This window comes from Astatotilapia calliptera, chromosome 8 (assembly GCF_964374335.1).
Source record: "Astatotilapia calliptera chromosome 8, fAstCal68.1, whole genome shotgun sequence".
Lineage (NCBI taxonomy): Eukaryota > Metazoa > Chordata > Actinopteri > Cichliformes > Cichlidae > Astatotilapia > Astatotilapia calliptera.
This window is the reverse complement of record NC_137429.1, coordinates 16,739,074-16,755,310: the sequence shown is the minus strand read 5'-3', so window position 1 is coordinate 16,755,310 and position 16,237 is coordinate 16,739,074. Positions and strand designations below refer to the sequence as shown.

Here is a 16,237-nt window from a genome sequence, read left to right as displayed (position 1 = left end):
AGGCCATAACATGAGCGAGGCACTCGCTTCCCCCCCAAGACCCAAGCAGTCACACGCAACAAATCCGTTAGATGTGAAGTGATTTATTTACAATGTGAATAAAGAGAACCAAAACGGGAGTGTCAACACTTCAGGGTGAGCCAAGGCCAAAACAATAAACAAAACAAACCTACACAAATCCCGCACCCCTGACCTCACCAAAATAAAGTCAAAAATAAAGACAGAGTCTGACCTCCTTAACCAACTCAAAAACAGGAGAAAACGGGTGATCAAAATAAACGGCAGCTCACCCCTACCCACTCCACTTCCACAATTTTCGCGCGTATACTGCAGCCAGCGGCTACCACAGGACTACTGCTGGGTGATGAGGAGAAATGCGAGGACCTCTCCCGCTGTAGCACTCCAGCCTCCTTTTATTGGGCGGGTCCTCCAGCTGGATCCAATCACGCCGGGGCAGTAAGTCCACGCACCAATCGGAACAGGGCCCTGGCACAGCTAAATTAACATAGACAAAAACACAGCACCTGCACAAACAAACACACGGACATACAAGTTCGTAACACCCCCTTCCATAAGAATTAAACAATCCTTCTAGTGTTTAATCCTAAACTACAAAATTGCTCTCGACAGGGCGTCCGCGATGACATTTTCCGTCCCTTTCTTATGCCTGATCTGCAGGTTGAAGTCTTGCAAGAGAAGGGACCAACGCATAAGTCTCTGATTTGAGTTCTGCATCTGGGAGAGAAAAACCAATGGGTTATGGTCAGTGAACACTTGAACAGGGATAGAGCTGGATCCGATATACACCTCGAAATGCTGTAGGGCTAACAACAAGGCAAGGGCTTCCTTTTCAATGGTACTGTAGTTCATCTGATGTTTGTTGAATTTTTTTGAGAAGTAACAAATTGGGCGATCCACGCCGCAATGGTCTTCCTGCATGAGGACAGCTCCTGCACCAACCGCACTAGCGTCAACCTCGAGCTTGAAAGGGGACATGAAATTCGGGGCCGTAAGAACAGGGGAACTGCACAGTAATGCTTTCGCAGACTCGAAAGCAGTCTGACAAACAGGCGTCCACACAAAAGGCTTCATCGGACTGATCAAATCGGTGAGAGGAACGACGACAGTGGCAAAGTTCTTACAAAACCCTCTATAATAACCACACATTCCTAGAAATCGGCGCAGCGCCCTTCTCGTTTGTGGGACTGGAAACTCAACGATCACCTGTATTTTCGCGGTCACCGGCAGTATCTGTCCCTGACCCACCTGTTTTCCCAGATATGTGATGGTGGCTCTGCCAAATTCACATTTGGCTAGGTTCAACGTAAGCGAGGCCTCCTGAAAACGGCTGAAAACGAGGGAGAGTGTTTGTAAGTGGTCAGACCAGGTGGATGAGTAAATGACAACATCATCCAGGTAGGCATCGCAGTTATTCACGCCTGCCAGTACTTTGGCCATAAGGCGCTGGAAAGTAGCGGGTGCATTACGCAACCCAAACGGCATAACCGTATACTGGAGAAAATGGTCCGGTGTAACAAAAGCAGATATTTCAGAGGCTCGGGGAGTTAAAGGTACTTGCCAGTAACCTTTTAACAAATCAAGTTTGGTTACAAACGATGCCGATCCCACTCTATCAATACAATCCTCCATTCTAGGAAGAGGAAATGAATCAGGTTTGGTAACAGCGTTAACTTTCCTGTAATCATTACAAAACCGAGGAGTGTTGTCGGATTTTGGTACTAGCACACACGGCGAACTCCATGCGCTGGCGCTCGGAAAGGCTAAACCGTGTTCTAAGAGATAGTCAACTTCCTTCTGCATTATCGCCCTTTTCACTGGGTTCACTCGGTAAGCATGTTGCTTAATCGGTTTATGTCCTTCCACATCAATATCATGGCACAGGACCGCAGTTTGACGAGGGTGATCAGAAAAAAGTGATAAGTTGTTTTCTATCAGATCAGTGATGTCAGCTCGAGCGGGTTCAGACAGGTGGACTAAATATGTGTCTAAATCATTTAAGATCTCCGAATTTTTCAACCGGCCGCTACCCAGCGCTTCACTTTTCTGGAGTAGCCTGTCATCAGAGGGTTCATAGGGAGAAACAGTACTAGCGGCGCACACTGGAGACGGCGCACCCGAAGGACTCCTCGAGTGAAACGATTTTAACATATTAATATGACAAACCCTAGACTTTCTCCGGCGGTCTGGGGTCTGGATCACATAGTTGTTGTCACTGAGTTTTTGTTCCACCACATATGGGCCAGCGAACTGAGCTGATAAGCTGGACCCTACCACAGGCAACAACACCAACACTTTTTCTCCCGGCTGAAAACTTCTGCAAACAGCTTTTTTATCATAGCGAGTTTTCATTTTAGCTTGCGTATGTGACAGATTCTCTCGAGCTAACTGACATGTAAGGTGAAGCTTTTCCCGAAGTCCGCTAACATAATCCAGAACATTATGCTGAGTTTCAGAAGTTTCTGACAACCACCTCTCCTTCAGAAGGCGGAGGGGACCGCGGACCACGTGTCCAAACACCAGATCCATCGGACTGAATCCCAAGGATTCCTGAGTGGTTTCTCTGACTGCAAACAACAATAACGGCAGACCCTCATCCCATTCTCTATCCGACCCCGCGCAGAACTTGCGCAGCATAGCTTTGAGGGTTTGATGGAATCTTTCCAGAGCACCTTGACTTTCCGGGTGGTATGGACTGGATTTTACATGTTTTATGTGCAACTCCTCCACAACCTGTGCAAACATTTTTGAGGTGAAATTCGTTCCTTGGTCTGTTTGAACAACCTTTGGAAGCCCGAAAGTAGAGAAAAATTTAAGTAGTGCTTTTAGCACCGGTTTTGCTTTCAGCGTGCGTAGTGGAATTGCCTCTGGGTACCTTGTTGCTGAACACATTATTGTAAGTATGTATTGGTGTCCGGATTTGGTTTTTGGCAGGGGACCCACACAATCCAATATTACTTTTTCAAACGGCTCACCTATTACTGGAATAGGATGTAACGGAGCAGGTGGAATGGGTCTGTTAGGTTTCCCCGCCATCTGACATGTGGTACAGGTACGGCAATATGCCACCACATCAGCTTTCAACCCTGGCCAAAAGAAGTTGCGCAACACCCGATGATATGTTTTGTTCACCCCAAGATGTCCAGCCATGCTGGCATCATGCGCTAAGCTAAGCACCTGCCCTCGATGTGGCTTCGGCACCACCACCTGCGTAGCACCAGGCAAACCACACCGGTCAGAGGACCACCTCCTCATAAGAACTCCATCTTGCAAAAAATAAGAAGTGGGTGATTCACTTCCTGCACTCTTAGCTGCAGATAGAAAACAGGGAGCCAGTAATGAGTCATTCTGCTGAGCGGTTGTCAATGCATCCCTATTCAATTTCTCATCCAGCTCTGGCATCAGTTTCATCACATCGCTTTTTGTTCTGTCACTCTCACGGCTGGGAGATTTTCTCTCGTCTAGCGTCGCCATAAACGTGTCAGCAACATCCATAACGTCATCAAATTTGCGTGACTGCGCACGAGTGATTGCACAAACAGGAAACACATTTGACAAAGGGGCGGCAACCTCAGTGACAGAAGAAATAGGCGTTTCCACCACTTCAGGCGGTGGGAAAACTGTCCCACCAGCCAAGTCATTTCCTAAAATAAACGAAACCCCTTTAATCGGCAACTGGGAACTCACCGCAACTTTGACATGCCCCGTTTTCACGGGCGAATGTAAATGGACTTTGTGTAACGGCGCCCGAAGAACGCTCATCTTAATTCCCCAAACCAACACATCCGAATCACAAGCAGTTTTATCTGACAATGGTAGTACACTATCCAACATAAACGACTGATGCACACCTGTGTCCCGAAGAATAGTAACAGGCACTTTGTCCCCCTCTTCTCCCGTCACAGAAACAAAGCCTTTCGTGATGAACGGTTTAAAACGTGGCTCTATTTCTGCATCCACATGGTGCAAATCACGGGTGATAGTGGAATGCGATTTAGGCAAAGGGACAACTTTGATGAGACCTACGCCCGCTGGGTTTTTAGAGCCTTTGCGCTGCTCTTTCCTCCGGAGCGCAGGGCAGACAGCGATTAGATGTCCGGGTTCGCGACAATAAAAACAGTCGCGATTAACACCATCCTCCTGTCTATCTTTCAGTCCTATCTTTGGTGACTTTATCTTCCTTTCCTGTCCCACCCTAATATTCTGTGAGACAGCGGCTGAAAATATAGTTTTGTGGGTGAGAGTAAACTCATCAGCCATCACTGCCGCTTTAGCAAGTGAGGTCACCTTTTGCTCATTCAGATAAATAACTACTTGGTCCGGCAAACATTTTTTGAATTCCTCTAACAAAAGAAGCTCTTTCAGCCCCTCGAAATCCTGTGCTTTACTGGCCTGCAACCATCGTTCAAACAGGCGACTTTTTTCACGGGCAAACTCCACAAATGTCTGATTGGCGGTTTTTTCACACTTCCTAAATTTTTGACGGTAGGCTTCTGGGACGAGCTCATATGCCTGCAACACAGTCTTCTTCATGACGTCATAATCCAGGCTATCTTCAATTGATAAACTGGTACACACCTCCTGGGCTTTGCCAACCAATTTGCATTGCAACAGCAGCGGCCAAAATTCCTTCGGCCAACTTAACGCGGCCGCTATACGCTCAAAAGCGTTAAAATAGGAATCCACTTCGGCCTCACGAAACGGGGGAACCAGTTTAACGTGTTTGGTGATGTCAAAACCTGTCGGGACCGCGGTGGACGTACTAGGATGACTAGAGGCAGATGTGGAGGGCTTTCGCTCCAGCTCCAAAGCTCTGACACGGAGGTGCATTGCTTGTACCTCAAGCTCTTTAGCACGGGCTTCCACCTCCCTAATACGGAGGGTCAAACGGAGATCTTCCGTAGACCGCCCCGCCAGGGGTTCCCCGGCTGTACCAGACTCAGCTGCTTCAGGCTTCGCCCCAGCAGCATCAAGGTCCGCCTCGGCTGTGTCAGAGCCCGCCTCAGCCGCATCAGAGTCCGCCTCGGCTGGTAGCACGTTAACAGGCCCTTTGGCATCCGACCCCGGCTCAGCCTCCGGAGCCACCTTCACACCCCCGCCATCAGGCTGCTCTACAGCTGCCTGCGGGGCAGGAAGAACGCCTCGCTCCACCAACTCTGCACACAAAGCGTCCCTAACCACCGCTTTGCGAGCACCATAGGACACTTGAACGTCATAACAACTAGCAATGATAAGCAAATCCGCTTTCCTGCACTTCACAATTCTATCCCACGAAGGCGAAGTAACAAAATCATCCAAAGAAAACTCCATAATTCCACACACCTACCACCCCCACACCCAAGAAAACCACCAACAGACCAAACACACGCAAAAACCCACAGAAAAAGGCAGAGGACGAGCCCCCAATTCATGTTACGACCCGTCTAGGGCCAGGCCATAACATGAGCGAGGCACTCGCTTCCCTCCCCAAGACCCAAGCAGTCACACGCAACAAATCTGTTAGATGTGAAGTGATTTATTTACAAGGTGAATAAAGAGAACCAAAACGGGAGTGTCAACACTTCAGGGTGAGCCAAGGCCAAAACAATAAACAAAACAAACCTACACAAATCCTGCACCCCTGACCTCACCAAAATAAAGTCAAAATAAAGACAGAGTCTGACCTCCTTAACCAACTCAAAAACAGGAGAAAACGGGTGATCAAAATAAACGGCAGCTCACCCCTACCCACTCCACTTCCACAATTCTCGCACGTATACTGCAGCCAGCGGCTACCACAGGACTACTGCTGGGTGATGAGGAGAGACGCGAGGACCTCTCCCGCTGTAGCACTCCAGCCTCCTTTTATTGGGCGGGTCCTCCAGCTGGATCCAATCACGCCGGGGCATTAAGTCCACGCACCAATCGGAACAGGGACCTGGCACAGCTAAATTAACATAGACAAAAACACAGCACCTGCACAAACAAACACACGGACATACAAGTTCGTAACACATAAGTAAAACTAACTGCCATTGCCTTGTGTCCCCCAGCTGCTGTATAATTTGGCCCAGTGAAAGCGAAGGTCAGTATCAAACAACTCTCATCCTTAAGGATTTCTTCAACTCCAGTGGTCGCCTCTGCATCATGGAGACCTGGGTGAATGCTGCTGAGTCTGGTGTTTTCTCTGAACTTTTACCATTAGATTTCTGCCATTTCAACTTTCATGTTGAGCCGAGGAGGAACAGCGACTGCTTAGAAGCATCTTCACAGATGTAAAACGGCTTTCATGACTATCCTTTCTCCCGCTTTGAACTTTAGCTGTTTGAACTTGGTTGGTCCTATCTTGTACTTTGCGCATTAATAAACAGATCACCCAAATACAGTAATGACTTTTTAAATACATTTTCTGAACGTTTGGCTGAAATCATGCCTAAATATGGTGTGTTGGTGATTGCAGTACATGTGTGCTGTCCTGGACAAGCATCAGCTAAGGACTTTAAAAGCCTTATTGACTCTTAATTTTATGCAGTGCATGTCTGCGCTCACACAGGAACGGGGAAACTCCCTTGACATTTTTAAAGTGTCTGTTTCTAATGTGAAGATTTGTGACGCTGTTTGGATTACATGCGTGTAATGACATTTGACATTTTCTCATCTGGGAACATTCTTGAACCTCACGCTCCTGTTCAGCAAGTTGTTCTTTGGTTTTCAACTTTCTTTGGAACAGTGTTGTTTGCGTTGAGGCTGTGTCATGATAGATGATTTCCACTCTTGGTTTCACTCCACTGGTCATACAGTGTTAGATGCTATGTTTTTATTAAAACCCAGGTAGCCAATACCTATTCTAGCCTTGGCTGGATGAAACAACAAGTGCAATTAGGTGCGAGTGTACAAAAGTGGAAGAAAGCTCCATGTTTCATTTCAAATTTTAAGGAATTCTGTTATTGCCATCATACAGTTGTGAAAGATGTCAGAAGGAAATATCTGTCAAAGATAATTTGGTCAAACTGCAATAAGCCTCATATTGTTTAATACCACAGACACTCTTCTTGGTGTTCAACAGCCTGCCTGCATTGAACCTTCATTTAAGGCATGAGAAAACTTTCAATTTCTTTGTGGATAATGTGAGAGCGGCACTGTGTATTACCAGCTACACATGTTGCGGCAGCTCCCCTCTTGATCAGTCCTCTTGAAATATGACTGAATTTGTTGTGTGTAGACCAAAATGCAGACAAATGAAGGCGGGCCTGAACTAAAAAAAAAAAAGAAGCGAGCCTTTATTATGGCTGATGGAAAAACACAGGCAGAAGGAAACAAGGCTAGCAGTAAACTACATTGGGAAAACTAAAAGTAAACCTTGGACATGGGGAACATGGAACATGACACAAGACAAACATACAACCTGACAATAAACAAAGGAAAACTCTCACAAGAAATCCACACGGGGTGACGAAGGAAGTGGAAACACACAGGGAAAACAGCTGGGGAGAATATAAATATAATGGCATAGGGGTAAGCAAAACTGAACACTGGCTGTAAGACTGTCAAAATAAAACAGAGAACATGCAGACTAAGGCACAGTTGACTCTGGGACCGGGGGGAGAAACAGACATCGAAACAGAAGACATGACTAGGACCTGGGAGATAAGGGAACGAGGGACACGGAGGGGAGAGAGGGAGCAAGTGAGAGCAAGGGACAGGGTTCCTACCTTTAAATATAGCCCCCCTTTTTCCTCTCCTGGCTTTATCTTTCTCCATCTCTGGGTGAGTTTAGCTCTCATTCTTTTCTCTCCCTGTGAAATATAGCAGCTGGACCTTTAGCTAGCAACACGCTGTGTGACGAACTGCACACAAACAGTTTGCGTGCTTTCTATAGTCATGTGTAATACCACTGCTTTCCTTTCTGATAAAAAGTACAATTCAAGCAGCTATCGATGATACTGATCTGATAATAAACCATTTTAAATGTTCCACCTGCTAACTCTAGGCCAGCTGAATTTATATGAGGTGATCTCAGGAACACACATTACTCCAAGTTAAACTCATACAGCCATTTATGTGGGGGTGACCTAAAAGCTGGACACAAATGCAGCCTTCCAATGATCCAATGAATTTATTTACAGTAAATTTAAACAAGAGCTCAGAAAGCTCCAAAAAACAAATGCTGTCCCAAACTGCTTCCAGAATCAGAATCAGACACTTTATTGTCATTGTCACAGGTACAACGAAATTAAGAATGGTCCCCGATCATTGCATCATCCCTAGCAATCCCAAGGTCTTTCCTCCACATTCACACAGATCCCGAACAGGATTCAGAAAAGGAATCCAGCAGGCAAAGTACAAACAGTGCATTGAGGAGAACTTCCACAATAACTACCCACAAAATATGTGGAGATTCATCGGGAGCACAGCACACTGCAAACACAGCAACAGGTCAGCCATGATCCAACTTTTCCCAACACCTTGAACAGTTTCTTTGCATGCCCTGACAGCAACAGTGAGACTGTACATCGCCCCCGACTGGAGGAGCAGGGGTAGCCTCTCATTCTGCAGCTACACCAAGCGAGTTCCACTTTGAGGAGAATTGATATCAAAGCTGCAGGACCAGATAAGGTGTCAGGCAGGACTCTGAAGATATGCACTGACCAACTGGCAGGGGTTTTTCTGGACATCTGCAACCTGTCCCTTGCAGCATGCCACAGTCACTGGCATCCTGTCCCCTTATCAGTGTTGTAGGTGGCCTCGAGCTTATCCAAGCTAACAAAGAGCAAGAGGCAGGGTACACCCTGGACAGTTCACCAACCTGTCAGTGGGCTAACACAGAGGCAGACAACCATTCACAGCTATGTGAAATTTAGAATCATCTATTAACCTGACCCCACTGACTGCATGTCTTTGGACTGTGAGAGGAAGCCAGAGTACCTGGGGAGAACACGCAAACTCCACACAAGACCCCGGCCAGATGATGTAGGCAACAGAAATTCTTCTGTAGCCAGTTCCATCAGTATGTGTTGCAACAACAAAGCTGCAAAGGTCTTGAGAGAGCGCTTTACCCATCATAAGATGTTTCTTGTGTGACACCTTGGTAATGAGACAACTTTTTATAAACCACCAATTAGGACTGAACTAGCTGAGATTAATTTGCACTAAGTAGCAGGATTGCTTTACAATTACTGATAGATTGCAGCTGGTGACATCATTTCCATGCCCTATTGCACCTCCCTTTGTTCATGATTTCCCTTTTTTCAACTTTTTCCACTGTGTATTGTTTCATTATTACAAATTATATCAGAACAGAGGTTGTTGATTTTTCTGTCAAGCAGAAGTTCCTGATTTAAGCTTGTACATACTCACACCAAATGATCACTATCCACCTACTGTTGAAAATTAGACAAAAGATTAATGCTGCAGAAATTCATTACTCTGCATTTTTAGTGCATAGAGTGGAAACATAAACATTTCGATTCTCTTAGTTCCAGGTCTGTATTTCATGTTTTCCTGACACTTTTAGTGTTTTCTGGAATGAGGTTTAAGATCATTAGTTAATTTTGAGTGTATTATTTCATGCTTTTGAGTTTGCCTTATTCCAAGTTCTGTGTTTAGTTTAAGTTGGTTTTCTTTTGTGTACAGTATCTCCCTGTCTCTCTTTGGCTCTCTCTCTCCCTGCATTTCTGTCTCCATTTGTTGTGACTCCTGTCTTATTTTTTATTTTTATTTTTTTTTTAACAGTACCTCGTCATATGTGAATTGTGCTCAGTTTTCTTCTCCTGTCTCACAGTCTTATTTGCTCCAGCTGTGTTCCTGTGTATTTATTGTGTCCATCTCCCTTTGTTCCTGTTCTGACTTTCACCGTGTTTTGTACTTGTTCCTAGTGATCGGCAAAGCAAGGCTTCGTGGAACACCAAAATATTCGAAGCATTTGTGCTGGAATTGTTTCAAGGTGCGATACAATCTGAAATCCATCTCCACAGTGACACCTGCTGGCCAATTTGGCCATTGCCATATCTTGATAATGCTCTTCTGTGAAACTGTGATACAGAAAAGCTCTGCACAATTCCAAACAAAGTTACTTATTATGCCAGACTGTCAATAATTGTGATTAACACATGCTTGGGAGAAATCCCTGCATAAAGAAAGAAAAATATTGAGGCTGTTGTTGTCAGCAAAATTCTCCCTCTGTCAATGTTTGTGCTGGGCACAATAAATCAATTTATAAAGTAAAACATACAGAGAAAAGACTGCTGTGCTTCCTGTCATAACATCACAGTTTGGAGCATTTTTGGGCTCTGTTGGCTTTGTTTTTTTGTTCTGCTTTGGTCACAGCCCTCAAACCTTGCATGTGTTTTGTTAACTCTTAAGCATTCTATGTTTTCATGTCATCAGGTTTGTTCCACACACTGGCTAGAAGCTGGCATAGCGTTAAAAAATATATTAAACGGAAAATTGACAAAATTTCAGTACAAAGTTCTGTGGATGCTGTATCTTGCAAGACTGACATGATGAGTCTGAAGTCCTGGTTATAGTGAACCTGCAAGCCTCCTGTTTATAAGGGAAAAAAATAAACTTCTTTTGAAAGTAGAAAAAAAAACTAGAGATCAGATGGAGGCGGAGTTGTTTTTGTTTTCTTGTTGAAAGTGGAGGCTGTTTTTTATTGAGAGATTTTCATGAATTTATTGTACCACTCTCTCTGTTCTGAAATGAGTGAATGGAGCTCACCCAGGAATGTTGCACTTTCTCTCATATATATGCCTTATTCTATCTATATAATATTCAGTCGATTACACTTTTGATTACAGTGTTTAAATCTTTGGATTAGCCATGGCTCTTGGTCTTCGCAATCCACCGCAAAAAGAATAATAAAAGAGAAGTTATTATTTTCTGGTAATGCGTGTGTAAGAAATAGAAGCAGTCATATCCAAAACATTATTTCAGTCATGGCAAATGACTCTGGTTAGTAAAAAAAGTCCTGGTGCCAGCCAATGGCTACAAGCAGCGGGTACGTCACCTGTCAAATCTGGGTGGAAACACTGTGGTTTGGTCGTGGTCATGTGACCTGGGTGTTTTGAAGCAAACTTCAGAGCAGTGTTTCAAAAAAGCTGTTTTGGATGCTTAATGGTTAATGGTTAAAATGGTTAAAATACTTCAAATGTAGTCATGTAGTAAGTATACACATGTTTCATATAAATATAGTCCATAACTTTATTTTCTTTAGCCCACATAATTAAACAAAAATTTTCAGCTTCCAAATCTGTCAAATGCTTTTTCTGCATCTACACTGTAAAACCTAATAAGTTCACAGAACTCAAAAATTGTTGTGTAACAGATTACACAACAATTTTTTAGTGATGTTTTTAAAAGTTTTAAGTTTAACTACAATAAAAATTATAGTTGCAGTTGCCTTAAATTACCTCAATGTTAACTCATAAATGTTGATATTCCTCAACTTATAATTAGGGAGTAATAAACTCAAAATGTTCAATTTTTTCAACTTAATTAAGGTGGGAAATACACTCAAAATATTTTACATATTGCAACTCATACGATGTGGGAAATAAACTCAAACTTTTTCATATTTTCTAACTTATAATATGGGAAATAACACTTAAAATCTTCAATATTTTTTAAAATACTGTGGGAAATACACTTACAAATAATTCTAAACTGTTTACCCAGTAAATTATAATCAGCTAAAAGTGTTAGAAAACATGAAAGTAACAACACTAACAATTTAACAACTTTTTATTAAACACAATGTGCTTTTAAAAAGGCACAAACAACAGAGCTCACTCATAAAAAAGTGCTTCATAAATAAAACAAGAGAAAAAGACTCCAAGGGTCTCCATCTCAATTCTAAAATTCAATAACATTTTCAGTATTAACAGCAATTGCAGCTATTAGAACATTGATGCATTTAACACTTACTGTACCTTGACAGCTGCAGCTCACTTTCTTTTTTAAAAATACATAAAAAAAAACAGTACTGGTTTCCACTGCTGTACTTATAGGGAACAAACATCAAGGCAGTGCATTTACGTATTAGGCAACAGAACATTAAACATGAATAGTGAACTGAACAGTCATTCATCTTAAATGTGAGGTAGAAGAGGCAAATGATTAGGAAAAAAACAAACAAAAAAGCTTCCTCAATACTCAGCTTAACAAGTAGTCCATTCTGAGTGATTCACTCATTGAACAAATCATTCTTCAGCATCAGTAGACGCCCTTTCAGTGGTTTGTTGTCCTCAAGGCACATCACAACCTTCTGGATAAATGTGAATGTAAGCTCAAGTTTCTTTGGGTATTGTAGGTCTAATGCATAGATGTACCCAAAGAGCAGGAGAAATGACTCAGCCAGATTTGTGGGACCATTCACAAGTATTTCATCCTCAACGACAATGCAGATGCTTTCGGGACTGAAGAGGGCCGAATCAGTAGTGTCATCCGTGACAACTGTCAGCAGAGCCACAGGAGTGTCAGTGAGGTCTGGACCATCTGCTGACTGCAAAACAAAAATAATACAAGAATGAGTTCAGCCCCACAAGGACACAAATCATGCTATTGATTAGAGGTGTGAATCTTCATAAGTCGCACGTTTCTTTTAGGATTATAATGTCAACGATTTAATTTGATATTGCGATACATCATGATGCATTACAATAATCTTAATTTGGGTTTGGTTTCAAAACATATGTGTAAATAAATGTTTTCAATAATAAATATATGCCAAGATATTTGTTTTTGTTATTTACCAAACATTTCTCTGACCACAACATGGCACCTCCAAAAAAATAGAACACTTGAATTTTAAAAAGGGAGATAGTTTTTATCTGCAGATTTTTTTTGTATAATAATCTTTCAACTATTTTCATGTTTTCTGGTTTATGCGTAACAATCTTCTTGCAATCTTATTCAACAATAGTTGATATATGGGAGAAAACAAGTCAGATGAGGACTGTGTTGAACATCCTTCCTGATATACTGTACACCCTGGTTCTCCTTGAGTTCTGAGCGATGTCATATGGTTGATGCTGAGGCCAGTACACTTACATCACAAGTCCTGAATAACGTGGAGGCATCTTCACGCAGGTACACAGGAAGTGCACGAAGGACGAGGGCCCGTCTTGTATTTACATCATGCTGTTCCTAGATGAACACACAATATCTATTAGAATAGTATTTACACAAATGCAGAGTAAAAACAAAGTGTTGGATAGCCATGTTCTGATTGTCATTGTTATAGATCAGGGGTGTCCAAACTTTTTGTGTAACGGGCTAAACCTGTCAATCTAGAAGGGTAACCCAAAAAAAATCTAAAATTTTTGAATAATTCAAGGCAAAATTCTCTAGTTTCTTTGTATTTATTTTTTATTTAAATTGGGACACAAATTATAAAACTCACCCACTGACAACTGGTGAAATGTTGACTCTCTGTAGCGCTCTTTGCAGTCTGATATCTGTAAACAATATGTGCACAAAGACGACTTATTAATGTTCAAAAACATTTTTTGCACAGCACACACACACAAGTAGTCAGCTGATCTCATCTGATGCAGATCTGCTCCTTGATCAAGTGACATTTGTCCGGATTTTTGGCACGAGTAACGTCGAATCAGCACCGCAGCTGGATGGCCCGATTTACATACCCAGCGCAGCTGATACTCACCACAATAATTTACTAAGATTATATGCACTCCTGTTATTAAGTCCAGTTCAGTCTGTTAATGTTAACCGTTTCAAACTAATGTTGATAAGTGTGTTGCTAAGCTTAATAACTTAAATAACAAACTTGAAATTTACCCGTCCTATTTTCCCTTTTATTGTTTTTTCTCTGTGCTGTAAATCTTCTGTCTAAAAAGAAATCTGAGGCTGCTGTTCTGAAAATAAGCTACCAAAGCTTTTTCTGAATGAATCAATAAAGATCCATTTATGGAAAGCTGTGATGAAGGCAGTTTTGTCTTTAATTATATTCAACAATATAACATATTCGACCACTTTTAAGTGATTTTGTGATCTTTAATACACTTTAATACACTAAAGTTAAGGTTATTTACCTAATTTCTAGTAAGTAGCCCTCAGTGAAAAAAGTTTGGACACCCCAGCCTTACAGGTTAGGGAGTATTTGTGATCCGCACAGTCTGCATCAATGATTCTTTCTTAGCCTGGGAGCAGAACGCGGCTCTTTATTTTCATTTCATTTCAATTTATCTAGCAAAGATCGATAGGGTCTGGCTTAAAGGTGTCAAGGAGGCGCCTCAGTCTGGCTGGTTGAGCCTTGTCGAATTAGCGCGAACAATTTAGCTGAACTTCGTTCGTAGCACCGAGTTCGACCAGTGTATAATGTTAGGCTGAATCAGGCGATGCATTTTTCCGCAAGCCTTGACTTGTAGAGCTCGCTTAGTGGAATACCCCTCTAAACTGTTAAAAGGATTTCGAGATTATCTCACAACCACACATTTGAGACTACGAAAAAATACAAACGTGTCTAATTACCATCATGATAACACACTCATGTTGTTTATTATTGTTCGCTTCATGCTAGCACACACACACAGCTCAACAGCGTAAACTACTGACTGTGTAACACGGACACGGACACTTGAAATAAGTATACTCACAATACGCACGTACATTACCGGCGAATACGACAACCAGTGGAAAGTTTTAGTAGAAAGTTCAAATGCATGGAGCTAGAACTGCCACCGTCAACTTCCCGGGCAAGAATACAATGCATTATGGGAAATGTTGTCCCCCACGGAAAACCGCCAAAACGTTACATCATTCTAATTTGAAATAACATTACGTATTTGTCACATTAGAAAACTTCTAAAATTACAATTACTTGGATTCGAATTCATTTATAACAAACATTCACTGTGCACAAAGTACGAATATATTTCCAGTAAAAAATAAAAAAGAATGTTTATTGAAATTAAATTTAAACAAAACAAAAACACGTTAGACTTACCAAATTTAGGGCAGTTGATGAAAAAAAATAAGGTGGTGGGTTGAAGTTGGGGACTCTTAATCCACACGGGCTGGCCAAAACTTCCCCGTATCAAGGTAAATTCAAGATGGCTGACTAAGCTTTCCTGAGGGAGCGACAAGACTCCACCCACCAGAACGTCACTAATATATGCTTCTTAAACTTTTTGAGCGTTCCAAAAAATTTAGCTAAAAAATATTGAGCCCTATTCAATTAAAGCTGCATAAAAGCCAACAGAGCTCAATACTTTATAGTTTGCTCAACTACAAAACGGCATTTGAGTGTTATGAGCTTATTAGTTATGAGCTAGAACAACTGTTAGGGATTACAGTGTAGAGACAATATTGTTCTTTCAGTGTTTTTACTACATGAGTAGTCTATTAAATTAAGTAATCTAGGTGGTGAGTGCTGACCTTCTATGAAAGCGGTTTGATCAGGTTGTTTTAAGAAGGGGGTTATCTTCTCTATCTCTTTAATATCTTAAATCTCTTCTTTAATTAATATGGGATATTGGGCGATAGTTTGAGGGGAAATATAGGGTCTTTGGTTTTAGCATGAGACTGATGTTGGCAGAATTCTTATTTGGTCGTAGTCTGCCATTTTTCTTGATTTCCTTCAATGTTCTGTGGAATATTGGTACCAGAATTCTTTGTAGAATTCTACTGGAAATCCATCTGGACATGGAGCCTTATTATTGAGGTTAGGGTTAGCAATCATGTATTAAATCTCCAGTTTTTACTTGGCAGAATGTTTTTTTATGTGTTGGTATTAAAGATACATGAGCACGATTACTGACAGCTGTAGGGTGTATCTCAGTGTCTTAAATGTCACTCAACAGTGAGCTGCTGACTAGGAAATAATCCAGATGAGAGTAGGAGTGATGGACATGTGAGAGGAAAGTATATTCTTTACGGTTGGGGTGAAGGAAGCGCCATGCATTGCAAGGTCCCAAATCGCTCATGTGAGATTTAATTATATTTGTGGATTCCCAGTTATCCTCAGTTCCTGCTGTATTGAGCATATACATTTCTTCATTTAGTCCAAAGTTGAGGTTGCCACCAGGAACAAGTGCGCAATCTAGGTGTTCAGAGAGTGCACTAAAAAAACATGGAAGGGTTCAACAACATTTGGGCCATGTACACTTACAATACATAGCTTTTTTGTTAAGTATAGATAATTTAATGATTAGGAATCTACCATTTGGATCTATAACTGTGTTGAGTACTGTGAAATATGAATAATGGAGTAATGGAT

General features: G+C 42.0%; 1 protein-coding gene and 1 long non-coding RNA gene across 2 annotated transcripts in view; one reads left to right on the top strand and one right to left on the bottom strand.

Moving 5' to 3' along the window:
• Window positions 1-16,237, top strand: part of LOC145430302 (uncharacterized) — a 358,832-nt gene that overhangs the window by 178,657 nt on the left and 163,938 nt on the right. The window lies entirely within an intron of this gene.
• On the bottom strand, window positions 11,722-15,243 carry LOC145430303 (uncharacterized). Its single transcript, XR_013910779.1, has 4 exons — window positions 14,616-15,243; window positions 13,400-13,454; window positions 13,048-13,143; window positions 11,722-12,499 (listed from the first exon to the last, which is right to left on the bottom strand). It is a non-coding gene; the product is annotated as an uncharacterized LOC145430303 (long non-coding RNA).